This window comes from Adelges cooleyi, unplaced genomic scaffold, assembly GCF_023614345.1.
Source record: "Adelges cooleyi isolate 19-005CV unplaced genomic scaffold, UGA_ACOO_1.1 ACOO_flye_CR_arks_rails_tigmint_CR_PRNA_108, whole genome shotgun sequence".
NCBI lineage: Eukaryota > Metazoa > Arthropoda > Insecta > Hemiptera > Adelgidae > Adelges > Adelges cooleyi.
The window spans coordinates 13486248-13500479 of NW_026095761.1; the positions used below are offsets into that span (position 1 = coordinate 13486248).

Here is a 14232-nt window from a genome sequence, read left to right on the forward strand (position 1 = left end):
TTATTGTGTCTTTTTATATAAACCATAATTTTATTTTGTCCAACTATATCTTTTGTTGTCATTTTGAGCTAACGCGTCGATATTTTCCGTTATTTTTTAGTAACAGAATAATGTTTTATTGTGTTGTAGAGAAACTTACTGTTTGGTTGGACAATATGTGTTCAAAAACGTGTCGTTCTCGCCAAATATGAGATTAGGCTTAAGACTTTTTATTTACCGCCGTGCCGGTACAGTGTGTACACATATGTATATTTCACACATATCTATGACGGTTTTTTTTGCGGCTCGGCTTAAGGGTTTAGGCGTCCGGCTGCTGATATCTTTCCAAAGCCCAATCATTCTTGCGTAGGTAGGTAAGTTGTATAGGAATATCAAAACTTCTCAACATAAAATATTATACATACCACACCGTACAAAAAGAAATACCGAGGGAATGCATAAAATAAGTAAGAACTCGAACATACCGTCCACCATAGCAGGAACGCTAAGCCAAGACCAAGTCTCAGAAATTATAAAAAATCTTACCTGACACTAAAATAACCAGCAATGTAAAATTCTCCATATTATATTTGGGTTGTACAATTTATTTGTATACATTAAAAAACAATAATGTTAATTCAGGCTAATAACCTTTGATGTTGAAGCGTTATTTCATAAAAAAAAAAAAAACACTTCAATTTGTTAGTTTTTCGTTTTGGAAAACATTTTCGTTTATGTCATTTTACATTGTAATATTTATTTCCCATTTTTAGAATTTTCCAGAGCTATTATGTTTAATTATCATTCCTTGTCTCAAACCGTGGTTGTAGACTTAGTTAAGATTGATTTGCCGAAAAGTAATAAAATTTGTACGTTACCGTTTGAATTTTGAAAATCCAATGAGCTCTGGAATAAAAAAAAATGAAAAAAAAGATAAAGATTTCAACTATATTTATGACAAGTGTGGCAATATTGTCTTAAGAACATAACTCGTGTGTCTTACACTTGACGAATCAACCTGTATTAGGCATTTTCTTTTCACCCACTGTCAACTACTTGAGCACGGCGTATTGTGCATGCAATATTAATGCACTGATGCGTTGTCAGGCCATATTATTATTATTGTGGTGTGGTACGGTCGCTCATGAGCAACTTTTGTACGTGACACGACGATAAGAGACGAGTACCTATACATTATATATATATGCACATAACGGGGTAAATAATAATTTATTTATATCTTCGACGTAACGGCTATATTGTATGTGTGTATGGGGGTTATGAATATTTCAAGTGCCTTATAACGTTTTGTGTGTGCGTTTCCGACTAATTCGGAAAACCGTTTCGTGCTACTCGGAAAGGTAATTTAGAAAATTAAATCGATTGTTTGTTTAGAGGGGAATTTTTTAGAATTAAAAAAAAAAATCAATAACAATAAATCGGTCGGACGCTGTAAAAACGAACAACGAGCATCGTTGGTTTAACTTAAAACTATACCAGTTTCTATGTAGACAGACTTTCTTGATCCTTAAATTTGTCGAGAATCAATACATCTTTTATTTATTAAGCTAAAAAAATATGACATTTTAGAAGGGGAAAATGTGTTTTTACGATATGCAAATTTAAAGCTTTATGCGCATAGTGAATGAACTTTGTATGGGTTGAAGTATGCTGAAACTGTTCAATTGACAATATTTTCAACTGTAAACACTTAAACCATTTTTTAGTTAATTTTTCGCATCTTCTCGACAAGCTTTCTTCTAATGTGAGCTCTGAATCATGTTTTCAAATTCAAATCATTGTAACGGCATGGGTATGAAATCCTATCAACCAGTGTAATATTATCTTATAGTAAAGCTAAGACAAATATCTATCTTCTCGCTATTAGTGTGTAGCATTTTGGTGTTTTTTTCCTATTCACAACAAGCTCATAAAATCGTCGACATCAAAGGTTTTATATTCACTTCAACATTACCATACAACTTACAGTGCTATACTATACCGAGTACAGTAGCTTTGTCGAGGCATTTCAAATCTTGGAAACCTCCTACCGCCGGAGATTATAGTATTATTGTATTATTAAGATTGTTTTTTTCTTTTTCGGAAGGGATTTGTGATTTCCCCAAAAATTTCAGCAAACGTTTTCGTTGTAAGTACAAACAGTTTAGCTTCCGGTACATAGAATGCATATATATATACATACATATGAACTGAACGACATTGGAGACGTGAAGCGAAAACGGAATGTTGACTAATAAAGATTTAAGCGAATCCGACAATTGATGTTTCCGGCCCAACGGTTTTACGTTTACCGAATTTAAGACGATTGCCAAAGATAATTTAATCGCAGTCGTTCTTTAAGACGGAAAAACGATTTTATTTTCGATCTTCTCCGTCTCTCTCTCTTTTTTTTTTGTGTCGGGATGCACACAAGTATATAATATATTATAATATAAAACACGGTCGACTTACGCCGTTCCCGTTTAACGGGAATCATTCCTCCCGGATAAATCCCAAACGCGTCCCGTCCATATTATTATTATTATGTTATCGCGTTATACACCTGTTTTGGTCGTTATACAGGGTGATCATTTTACCGTAGGCGGCCACTCAATATCTAAATATTTATCACTATATCTAATATATACATGTACAAGGTGATCCAACTAACGTAAGACTCCTATTTTCTCTGAAAATATGAATATTTTGAGAATTTTTTACTTTTAGGTACATATTTTACTGTATTTTGAAAATTTTTATCACCAACCCTTATAAGTCAAAAAGGGGGATTTTTGTTTTTTTTTTTAACGGCGACGTATGACAAAAATTTAAAAAAATGTTAGCGTTTGAGTTTTCATTTATTTGTTCATTTGTTATGACTTTATAAAGATTTGATTTTTTTACTGTATTTCTTAATATTTTCAATCGTTACAGCAAAGTCGAGTAGTTTTATTATAATGAATAAAAATAATTTGCCTTGTTAACGTACACTGTATCACATAATCAGATATAATAAATAACTTGTAATCTAAGTAAGATAAGTTGATAAGAACCGTTTGCCTATCATTATTTTAAAATCTTTTATAGTGACTGACTAGTTGTTGTTATCGCCAATTGGATAACCAATTTTGGTTTTGGAAAACCAAAGAAATATGATAAATATCAAGAGGAAATGTAGTATCTATACTAAGTCATAGCTAATGAGCAGATAAATGAAAATTAAAAATTCAAACGCTAACATATTTTTAAAATGTTTTGTCTACAAATTTATGTAATTAAAAAAAAATTATTGGTGATAAAAACTTTCTAAATATTGAATGTAGTGAAATATGTAACTAAAAGTTTAGGTGGAAAAAAATCTCAAAATATTCATATTTTCAGAGTAAACGAGTGTCTTACGTTAGTTGGATCACCTTGTTGTATATCACTCAATAATATGTGATCTCAATATCTCAGACAGTTGTTTCACTCCACCTTTCTTCTTGCCCTAAACTTGAAACTAACCTAACCGTTTAGGGTTTCTAAAGTCGGTATCACTAAATTGGAAAGAGCTAAGTTGGAAGAGGAGGGCTAGGAAGGTAAAACAATTTGTGGAAAATTCAGATCACATTTTACAGAAACATTATGAAAAAAATAGTTAAATTTCTTATTAAGCCCTATGAGCGATTCGTATAAAATGAACGCTCTGTATGGTTACACACCGAACCAAAGCAATCGTTGACCGAGAATTATGCCCTTCAACGGGCTAATGCAAAGGCGACCGATTTCCAAGACGTTTTTTAATTTTAATTTCATGTTTTTTACCGGCAATATAGCGGTAGCCCGGCGGCCATTTAAAGCCTCTCGCGTGCTTACAAGCACTTACATATATTGGACGACACGAGCCCGCCGGAAGTTCATGGACGGTACCTATCCCGGTTAAGTCGTTCGTTAAAGTAGGATAAATTTCATTATTCGCCCACGACCGTCGTTTCCCGGCCCCGTAGTCAATTAACCGCGCTGGCCGACCGGAAAACTCTGGGCTGTCTTGTATGTAATTAAAGCTTACCCCTTCGGCTTGGCCCGTGTCCCTACAGCTATGTTTAAATACACTAGTACGGCTAGGTCGTCGTTTATATTATTGTATAGCCGTTAATATTGGAAAATTAATCCGCACTCTCGTCCGCCTTACAATATAAATTGCCGTGTCAACACTTTTGGCAGCTGACCTCGTGTGTGAGTGTGTGAACACCGCCTGTCGACATTTCTGTAGCAATAAAAGTGCCTGACTGCACTGCAGTCCAAACCAATTAGCAGAATAATGTTTCACATAGTTTCAATAGAGTATGATAATATAGGATCAATTATTACGGTTAAATGCATTCGGTGTACATGATTTGTTAGAATAACACATGGAACAATAGATAATAATAATTCGATATTACTCTATAGCTAGTGCACCACAACAACACATACCAATCAAACATATTAGTACAGAGTTTTTTAAAATATTATTATACTTTACTGGCCATTCCGTTTTATAGGAAAACTAACTGTATAATACCGCCGAAAAACTGAGTATAGCTGTCGTTTAATTTATTCAAAATTTAATAACAATATTAATAATTAATATATTTTGTTAAAAACGCTGTTAGTGGCGCTGGTCTTCGTTGTTAAGTATAATATTGAAAGAAAACTCTTTTTTTTTTGTCAACGATCCAGACAATAAAACAGCCTTACGACTAATGTGATATTGTTTTGATCGAGTAGTCTGGAAAATCATTATTAATACTTGAAAATATACATTTTAAACAATATTAATAATTATAATAATGGCTTTGAGTTTCCAGAAATATCAATCTACGTCAGTGTGGCGTATTAAAACAAAATAAAGGTTTCGGTTAAAATACACAAAAATTACAAATACTGTTCCGCAAAACCGTCGAGCTCAATACATAACTAATCCATCACGAGGAAAATCTTCTTTTATAATTTAACGGTATATGTATTGATATAGTAATTTAAAAGTAAAATTAATCACTCTCAAGTTGCCGTTCAGCAATCGATTGATTAGTAAAATATTTCACGTGCCAAGTCTAATTTTTGCACACTTCATGCATTGTCTGATAAATATCATAAAATTATTATTCTTGTTCCACATACCCACCGACTTCGAGCCTTGATAATTTGACAGCATATCCGTTGAATAGAATGTGTCATGTAAGTTACCTTGCTCGCTAAACTTACCGCCATTGATGTCCAACTCGGACTGTGCACAATCAGCAAACGGATAATAATATGTGTTAAATAGTAAATGTTCAAAACACTCTCAGGTATGTTTATGGCCGTTGAAGAATAATGCAATAGGTGTTTGTCTTCACGCCTTAGACAACCTTATGGTAAACAGCAGACTGTATAGCTGCTATAGATTTTTATGTTAATTTAACAACGTTGAAACGTCACAAACTATAGAAATTTTCCAGTTGGCTGTGCCTCGTTTGTTTTTATATTAGCCCTCGACATTATCGATTTGGAAAATTGTTTTTACCCGCCGCCGCTTATGCTCGTGGCGTCCAATATCTTCTTTATAAGGTACGCAAACCTGCTGTCAAGTGTCCAATATATATGCAGATTCAGTGCTCGGACGATATTATTATATTATGTTTTTCCACAATAATGAAAGGCACCTACAACCCGAGACCGACACGTGATAATAATGTTTTTCGGTAACATGCGATATTGTTTAAAAAAAACACCCCAAAAAAACCATACGGTGTAAGAGGTAATCGCTGTGGGCGGATATATACATACACAGTTAAGGCTACACGTGTATTGTTATAGTTTTTAACCACGAGTAACCCAATCAACGCTACTACTATACATGATACATTTGTGTCGGTATTGCGAATTTCTTCATTTTTGCAGTTTAACCGGATGACACCCGTGAAAAAGTAATAAACTGGCAAATTTTTCATTGTGGCGTATAAAATATTTGGTTTGAAATGGTAGGTAAACAACAAACAACAAATGTGGCAGTTTTAATTTTTCGAAAACCTTTTAGCTGGAACACCTTTAGTGTTGGGGATTTAACTAAGTAGCTTGAAAAAAAAAACAAGCATCGGTATTCAAATTAGACCTTTTAAACTCTAATCATTTGGTTGCGCAAAACATATTGTGATACCTTTGATAAAGAAGTCACCCATTAGTCGGTAGTGACGGTTAAAAGTATATTTTTTTCAGTTGTGGCAATCTTTACACCAACGTGAGTGCTATATAGTGTCAAACAGATACACATAGAAAGAGAGAGAGAGAGAGAGAGAGAGCAGAATCTTAGGAGATGTGTCTGGACAAAAGAAACGAACGGCGGCGGTCGAGACGATGAGATGTGCTGTGGCGAAATGGGCCGAGGCCAGGGGGGGGGGGTGCAACTGCAGGGATTAGTCCACATCTGGCGCCCACAATATTAACTCCTCGGGGGCGCGTTGGTTTTTCTTGAAAACTTTTGCGATCCGGGAACGAAAGGACGGGAAAACGGCAAGGAAGGCGAATCGACGACACGATAAATCGACTGCGCGTTCGGTTACTGTGCACTGTTTAATAAACCCCGGACCCGGCCAGGGTGTTTTTGAAGTCTTGTGTAATATCGTTTTTAAGCAAACGGCCCCGTCGGAGAGATGTCGTTTTTTCCCCTCCCCTTACCCACCCCCCTCCAGATGTCCAAGCTCGGTGGCAATTAGAGGCGAAACTTTCCCCCATAGGAAATCGGCTGTAAACCGGCAAAAATATTCGACAGCTGACCGTTTGCCGAGCAAACTTTTCCGAAACTACCGAGCTATTCTGAAGCGGACCTCATATATATATATGTATTTTATACTTATTGCGCCGCCCAATCGATAGCTAAATCGTACAGCCTTAAAAAAAAAACAATAAACGCGTTACAATTTGTATTTCAACTATAAATGCCGGACGTTAAATAATTATAAAGTTTGACCTCACTTATACGAGTAGCCCAAAAAGATAAACACATTGTAGGGCACTTTTTGGAAAATTAATTTTGTTTGGAACGTGACGGATAATAGCAAAACAAATTTGATTTTGTACTTAGAATTTTTTTTTTTACAAAAGTCGTTACAATGTGTGTCAAGATTGTAGTTGTATAACGACGGCGGGCTATAGCACTCTAACGGATGTGGATGTGGTGGAAAATAAGTTTCACTAAAAATTGCCAAAAGTAATTCAATAATATTATATGTACAGCCATAGTTATTATCAAATAGCTGTATAACATAATTGCAAAATCAAACAGGAGAAACGGGTACACAATAACGGTTGTGTATGTGATTCAAAGTAATTTTTCTTTATTCAACGATCAGTGTTCCTGGTTTAAGATGTCATGTGCAGTGGTAAGATGTAACATAAATATTAGGTTAAAAAGATTATGTATTACATTATTTTATTCACTATGTCAATATTTACAGCTTATTGGCATGCCAATATTCGATTTTGGCGGTCTCCGGTCCGACCAGAGTCTTCCATTAGTTAAACCTCTGAACGCAGCGATGCATTCAACGATTTAACTCTGAAAAACTACTTAAGATTTACTTTTATCTAGCTCTCGAAAGACAAACAACATTATGGGGGAGAGAGAGGGTTATTTAATCTGCGAGGGTGCCTACGATTAATCGGTGTTAAGCACAGCAATTGCACATCTTGAGCGGCGCACGTGCCGCTGAAAGATAAATAGTTTATAAGAAAAACCATGTTGGAGTTTTATTTTTCCTCGACAATTTCGGTGTTGCGTTTAAGTAATTTTTCGCCGAGTGACCTATTTAATACAGTTCATTTACATTTTTTTCGTGCAAACCTAACTGTCTGTCAAGTTGTTTTTTTTATTAGTTGTATATATAATTGTGTCCATAGTGTTGTCTTTTTATTTTTACTAAACCCATTTGTCGTTACTTTTTATTTTAATATAACGAAGGAAACATATTAAATGTGGAAATGACACATTTACACGTTATTACAAACATATTCTATTAAAGAACGAGAATACTACACTATCGGTTAATTATATCAAACTACTTACACGGTACGATGGTGTATATATGCTCGTACTTATGTACCCTTGAATAATACATATATGTATATACTACACACACACACACATGTATACATACTAACTGTAGCGTGGACAGCGTAAAACAATAAATCATATAAAAAAAAAACGGTTATCCAGGAAAAATGGTAACGATCCAAAGGGACTTGGGGTTTTCAAAGTATATACGATGTAACCACCAAAATGCAAGATGAATAATTGTGTTGTTTGAAGTGTACTTGGCTTGCAGTCATATTCTCATACATAATTTCTTTTTCCAAATGGGATTTCCACAAAACTACATACAACAATGTACCTTATAATAATAATATATATAATATGTCAAGCCATGTGTTTGTACATAAACCATAAATGCCAACGACATAATATTATATATTTTCAAATAAGTCATACTCGACATATCAACTAAAGCTAAAAACAATAAGCTAGAAATAAAGGTATTTTGAGTTGAACTAACTTTAAATTTTCAATAAGGTTTTTAGTATTCCAAGACCCTTTAAATTTGTGTAAATGTCGACATTCTTTTAAACCTGAATTGAAAATTATTAAACTAAAAAGCAGATATAAAATGTCTCAATTCTAATAATTGAATAAGACCAATTACTTGTTATTTCTACTCTTTTGGCAACAACACTTATATAAATAATACACAGGGAAGTATTTTTTTTTATTAGTATTTCTATAGAATAATAATGTAAATTTTGCTTATAATCTCGAGATCTAACCAACGATTCAATGTGTATAATGTAATATGAGTGTTATTGTTGTCGTGGAGTAGCATAATATAAGTAAGCATAAAACCTGTAGGGATTATAATATGGCAGATAATGATTGAACGCTGATCTTTTTGCCAAATTATATTATATTATTTTTATGGCCTCACAATAAAATATGTACAACAAACAAAGTGTAGTATACAATACATACTCACGTGATATAATAATAAACACAGTAGTACATGTGTACACTGTATAGATATAAAAGTACACTATTCCTTATTATGATATAACTGATGTGTACTAAAAACTATATTACAAGGCCGATGTCGGTTATTCTTTAGTCCAAAAATTTTGCCGGGTTATCAGGCAATATAATATCTGAAACTTATCGGTTTTTGAGAACCTACTTTTTTCTTTATCCGACAAAAGATGTTGTAAAGAGGTTGGCGGTGTAGGTGTACAGAAAATATATCCGCCTTGTCAAACAGTACAGTGTAAACCGTTGTGGATTGATAAGAATTTTGGTTTGGACATTAAAACAGCCCGTACACCTTTGGTCACATACTATACTATAGCGTTGTTACTCAATTTTCGGTTGTCTTTTTAACACTTGTTATTATAGCCGTGTACGCTGTTACATACATTTTATATAGGTATTTCTTGCACAAATATGCGAATACAACTGCTTTATATATATACACACAAACAACGAGGCGATTGTTAATACGGTTGTCTAACAACCGTAAAATCGACTGCCGGCCAATTGTTGGCAAAAAGTGTTTTTTGTACCTACACAAATACAATTTGTACGTTTTTTTTTTATTACCTCCCAATTCGATCCAGCGCGTTGTATGTGTGTTTTTGCGACCCTTTTTTTCCCCTTTTCTCCGTCTTCGTCGCCGTCACACCTTTGGAATACCAAAACACCTACCGAAGCTCCCACCACGGTTGGGTGGTGTTTTTTTGCTTCCTAAAGATCCATGCAATCCCCGCCAACGAATCCAAGACACAAACTCGTTCGGCATCGCTAATGACCTTGTCCGAAATTCGATTTTGTCACCACCCTCGTGTCAATTTTCCCACTACACAACGCACACATAGGTGTGTGATCAGAGCTAATTTTTTGGGGGGGGGGGGAGAATTTTCGAGCAAACATTTTCGGGCAAAAACGTCGCCCCGGAAAACCAGCGGCAGCACGTTCGCAAGGTGGTGTATATGATTAGAAAACCGTACATAAGTCGACTTAATACACAGCTAGGGGTTGATTGAATACGGATTTTCCCGGGAATCACCGCACGTGAGGCGTTTAATTAGGTTTTCCCTCCCCCGAAAAAATAAACCGTATTAGCGCGGCAAACCGTAGCTAACGAGGAGACGCGCCGGAATGAGCCCAAATCTTACCAATGCAGCTGTTCTCTTGAAAGAAAAAAAGAAAAAAAATGTTTCGATCATGTTCCACACGTGAACCGTCTATAATATACTTATATACGTTAGCGCCTTACTCTTAAGTACATAGGGCTAAACCACTCAGATATACCTTCCACTGCACACAACGTTGAACGCAAAAACTAATTATCTTTATTGTACAGCGCGGCTAGTATAAAATCTATTGTAAACTGATTGTTTATAAAATATATTGTTGTATTTTCTAACAACATTCGGACCCTAAAAATATATTGTATTGCAGCTTTATGTTTAGTTAGAGCAGTATTGATAAAAGTATATAGTATACTTTGGATTGTTGTTCAAAATAAAAAAAAACATGATATTCAATTTCATAGCAATAGGCTCGAAACTCTTCATTTTTTTTTTTTTGCTTGAAAAGTGGCAGCAAAACAGGCGAAAGTGCACTCTTAAGATTTGAACGACTCCTTCGGTATTGATGTATTTTGTTTTATCGGTATGGACGTGCGTTGGTTATAGTCCCGCAGAGAATACACGGTGATAGTACTGCGATAAAATAGAAATATTTCAAGGGGGAGAATCTACTTGTACTCCGAAATCAACAAATTGGACCAGTCCAAACGTTATTGATTCCTTCGAATAGGTCACAATTATTGCTGTAATGTTGTTTATTTAGTTTGACTAGCTTAGGACCACCGTATACCGTACAAAGAATATAAAACTAATTTGTTTTTCTTTTTACTTGTTTCAGGTATGTGTATGGTCACAAGATTGCACGGTTCAGGCACAAATGTGATTTTCACACTTGTTTGAAATTATTCATTGGAAAGTTGTGTCAGGTAATTTATATACGTGTATGTATTCGCTGTAGGTGTAACGATTGATTTGCCAGCGCTCGGGGCGTGTAATTTGATATACAGAGGAATTACATATATTATTATAAAATATAAGGAATGCATAATGAGAGGTGCTTGCATATACTTACTAAATGACACTTTTAATGTAAATCCAATCATTACCGAACGGTCAACGGTAAAACGAGTTCCGGTGAAAAGTGAGAGCAGTAGACAAAGCTCATGGGAAAATCGTTAGGTACATTCTAAGGCTTGAATGTGTTTACAACAAAATTAATAGGGACCGCCGTGTGACGGTGACAGTGTACAGATAATACTATAGCACAGTATTAGGATTTTACCGTTGTTTGGTGGTACTTGTTACAGTGTTAAAACTAATGTCTCATTGTATAAAAATATACTTGGAAGCTTTTAAAAAAATATATTTTAAAAGCAGCTGTGCTTAGTTTGTACGCAGTTCAAAGAACATGTAATTATTTCTGTTTTAACGCTAAGGTCCTTAATACTTTAATGTAGGTTTCTCGTTTAATAGTGTACATGCGCATAGATTATGGATATAATATATTAAACAGACCGAAAAAATAATGATGTCTTATTTTTATTAAGAAAAGAGTAGACTACTGTGCCATTAAAAACCATTATAGTACTTGTGAAAACTCTATGAATTTAATTGGTCACTGAACAAAAAACAATTTCTTATTTTCGATGCTTACCGAATGTTTTTCAAAGAATAAGAATGGTACATTTTTCGAAAAATATGTCACTAGTAGCATAATAATATTGCATTGTGAAAATCCAAATAAATATTACAGATTTTATTGTTTACTGACAATGTTTTTTAGTCTTAAGAAAATCATGATTTTACAACAAAAAATGTACAGCTTGAATTTACTATTTAAAAAAAATTGAATTGTGTTCCAGTATTGGCCATAAGATAGCATTTGCCCCTATTAAAATAATTGTAAGCTTCATATTAATGATTTTTAATGGTTTCCGGATTTTTTAACTATTAGGCTTGAAATAATGTCAGAACTTAACCCCGTATCGACAGAAAAGATCCTTTACCGATATTCATAAACAACTTTTAATAATGTCTTGAAGTTTTATTTCTTTTTCATCTATTAAAATGTGTTCTGGTGTTTATAGAGTTTTATTTGGAATTTTATACAAAGGAACCAAACTTATAAGGTTTGCGCAACTGAAAATATTATATAAGCTTGTCAAAGAAATGGTTTTTTTACCCTTTTTAATTGGTTTATAATATTACATATTATACACATATATACACATAAGTGCCAACAAATGTATTAAAAGTGTCAGCCATATTTTTAAGTACCTACTCTCGGCGAGGGGAATGTTTATTTTTGTTGAGACCTGAAAAGGATAACAATTAGTGTTGACTTCTAAGTTTCGCGCTCGTAGTAGTAATCTTTATGTTTGTGGAAAGTGTTAACTTGAATGGTGTTACTTTCATATTCTCGGTTTGACTGCGTCTTAGGATTTCCACGGTGGACACGGTGAAAATGTATTATTCATACACAGTAGACGGCCGTCATGTATAAGCTGATGTCCAACAATAATAAGAAGGACCCGCGTTATTTATATTTTTTTTTAGGATTTTCTTGAGTACAAATCCGTTCGACCGGTTTCGCAGACGTTTGCAAACACGGAGGTCGAGATGACATATTATTGTAATATTTTATCTACTGGTGTCGCGGCCAAGGGCGGTATATTGTGTGGCAGTGATGCATTCGCCGCCGGTTTAAAATATACTAATCCATTATAGGTGCCTACACACACTCGGCGCGGATGAGCAGACAAGTCATCAGCCGTCGTTTGTATTTTCCACCCTCCCTCCCACGTACTTATGGCGAAAATAATAATTTAAAAAGTAATTGAAAAAAAATATATATACAGACATTTACAAACAGACATACATACAGACATTCACAAACTAAACGATCAAGACCGACAACGGTTTCGATTAGTGTTCACAACTACCGGTCGTGTTCACCTTCTGCGCGATGCATATAATTTCCGGACCGAGATTGTGTGTACGTTTTCCCCTTGGAATTCCCCCACGGCCCTCCCCTCTCTCTTAAGCGAGGTATTTTTTTAAACCTTACATATTATGATCGTTTAGGTCACCGATCAGGCATGATATTTCCAATAATATGCGCCGCCAACGACAACACAACCGATGACTAACGTTTGCACCGAACTGATATTATTATTGTATATTATATTTCACATGCTAGCAGCTGCTGTTCAGTCGGCCCAGTCGGCACATAGCACATCTTGGGTATGGCCCGGAAGGATCTCGAAATGTCTATCTATAGAGAGCAATATTGTTGCTTCTTTTTCAAAAATATGCTTATGTTTTGAATAATTAAAAGCACAAATAGTATCTTAATAGTGAAAAAATAATAAATAAACGAGACAAAAAATTATTTTTTAAAACGCGGTAGCTACCATAATCGATTATCATTCACTTTTATGTACTAGTAATCCAATCCAGTAAGTAACAGTTATAATATTGTATTATTTACATTGTCATATAGGAAACGGGTACCTATGGCTAAATTGCATTGTTTTAGTTGTTAAGGTATATCTTTAACGTTGACATGCTAACGTAGTCTTGTTAACTAAAATAGTATAATATATTAAATTGATTGTTGTCTATACTTATGTTAACGTCGAATAAAAGCTGCCAATGCTGTCGATGGCTTTATCTTGAAATAATAATAAAAAGTCAAAGTTTGAATAATTGATAAAGTAAATGTTTTTGCTTTGCGGGATTTTCGAACAAAAATGTTTTAAAAAAGTTCCGGTCATTGACATATTAGATTTTCTACTACTGTAATGGTAATGCTATTGAAATAGCCCGGATCTACCGAGATCAAAGAATAAATGCATATCAAAGGGCGGCGAAGTTGTATTGTGTATTTTTGTATTATCTTTTTTTTACTGTCGCCAACAAATGTAATAGCCAATATAAAAAACACACAAAAGGCAATTCACTCGGCGCACCGTATCTACGACCTGCAGACTATAAGCCCAATGAAGTTCACGGTCATCGGTGGCCAACGGTTGCACCGGCCATTTGATGTATCGTTTATGAGAATATAAGCTGATGTTATCTTGTCTCTGGTACTGTATATTTTATACACATAAATAGTGT

The 14232-nt window shown here is 34.5% G+C and overlaps 1 protein-coding gene across 2 annotated transcripts in view; it reads left to right on the forward strand.

The window, feature by feature from the left end:
* LOC126842826 (uncharacterized) overlaps positions 1–14232 on the forward strand; it is a 68390-nt gene that overhangs the window by 23880 nt on the left and 30278 nt on the right. The window contains exon 1 of one of the 2 annotated variants that reach the window (XM_050580016.1): positions 10949–11036. The exons of the other annotated variant lie outside the window; for it this stretch is intronic. The gene's annotated coding sequence lies outside the window, so the exon portion shown is untranslated. Of the gene's footprint in view, positions 1–10948; positions 11037–14232 lie in introns of those variants that run through there. 2 annotated transcript variants of the gene reach the window in all.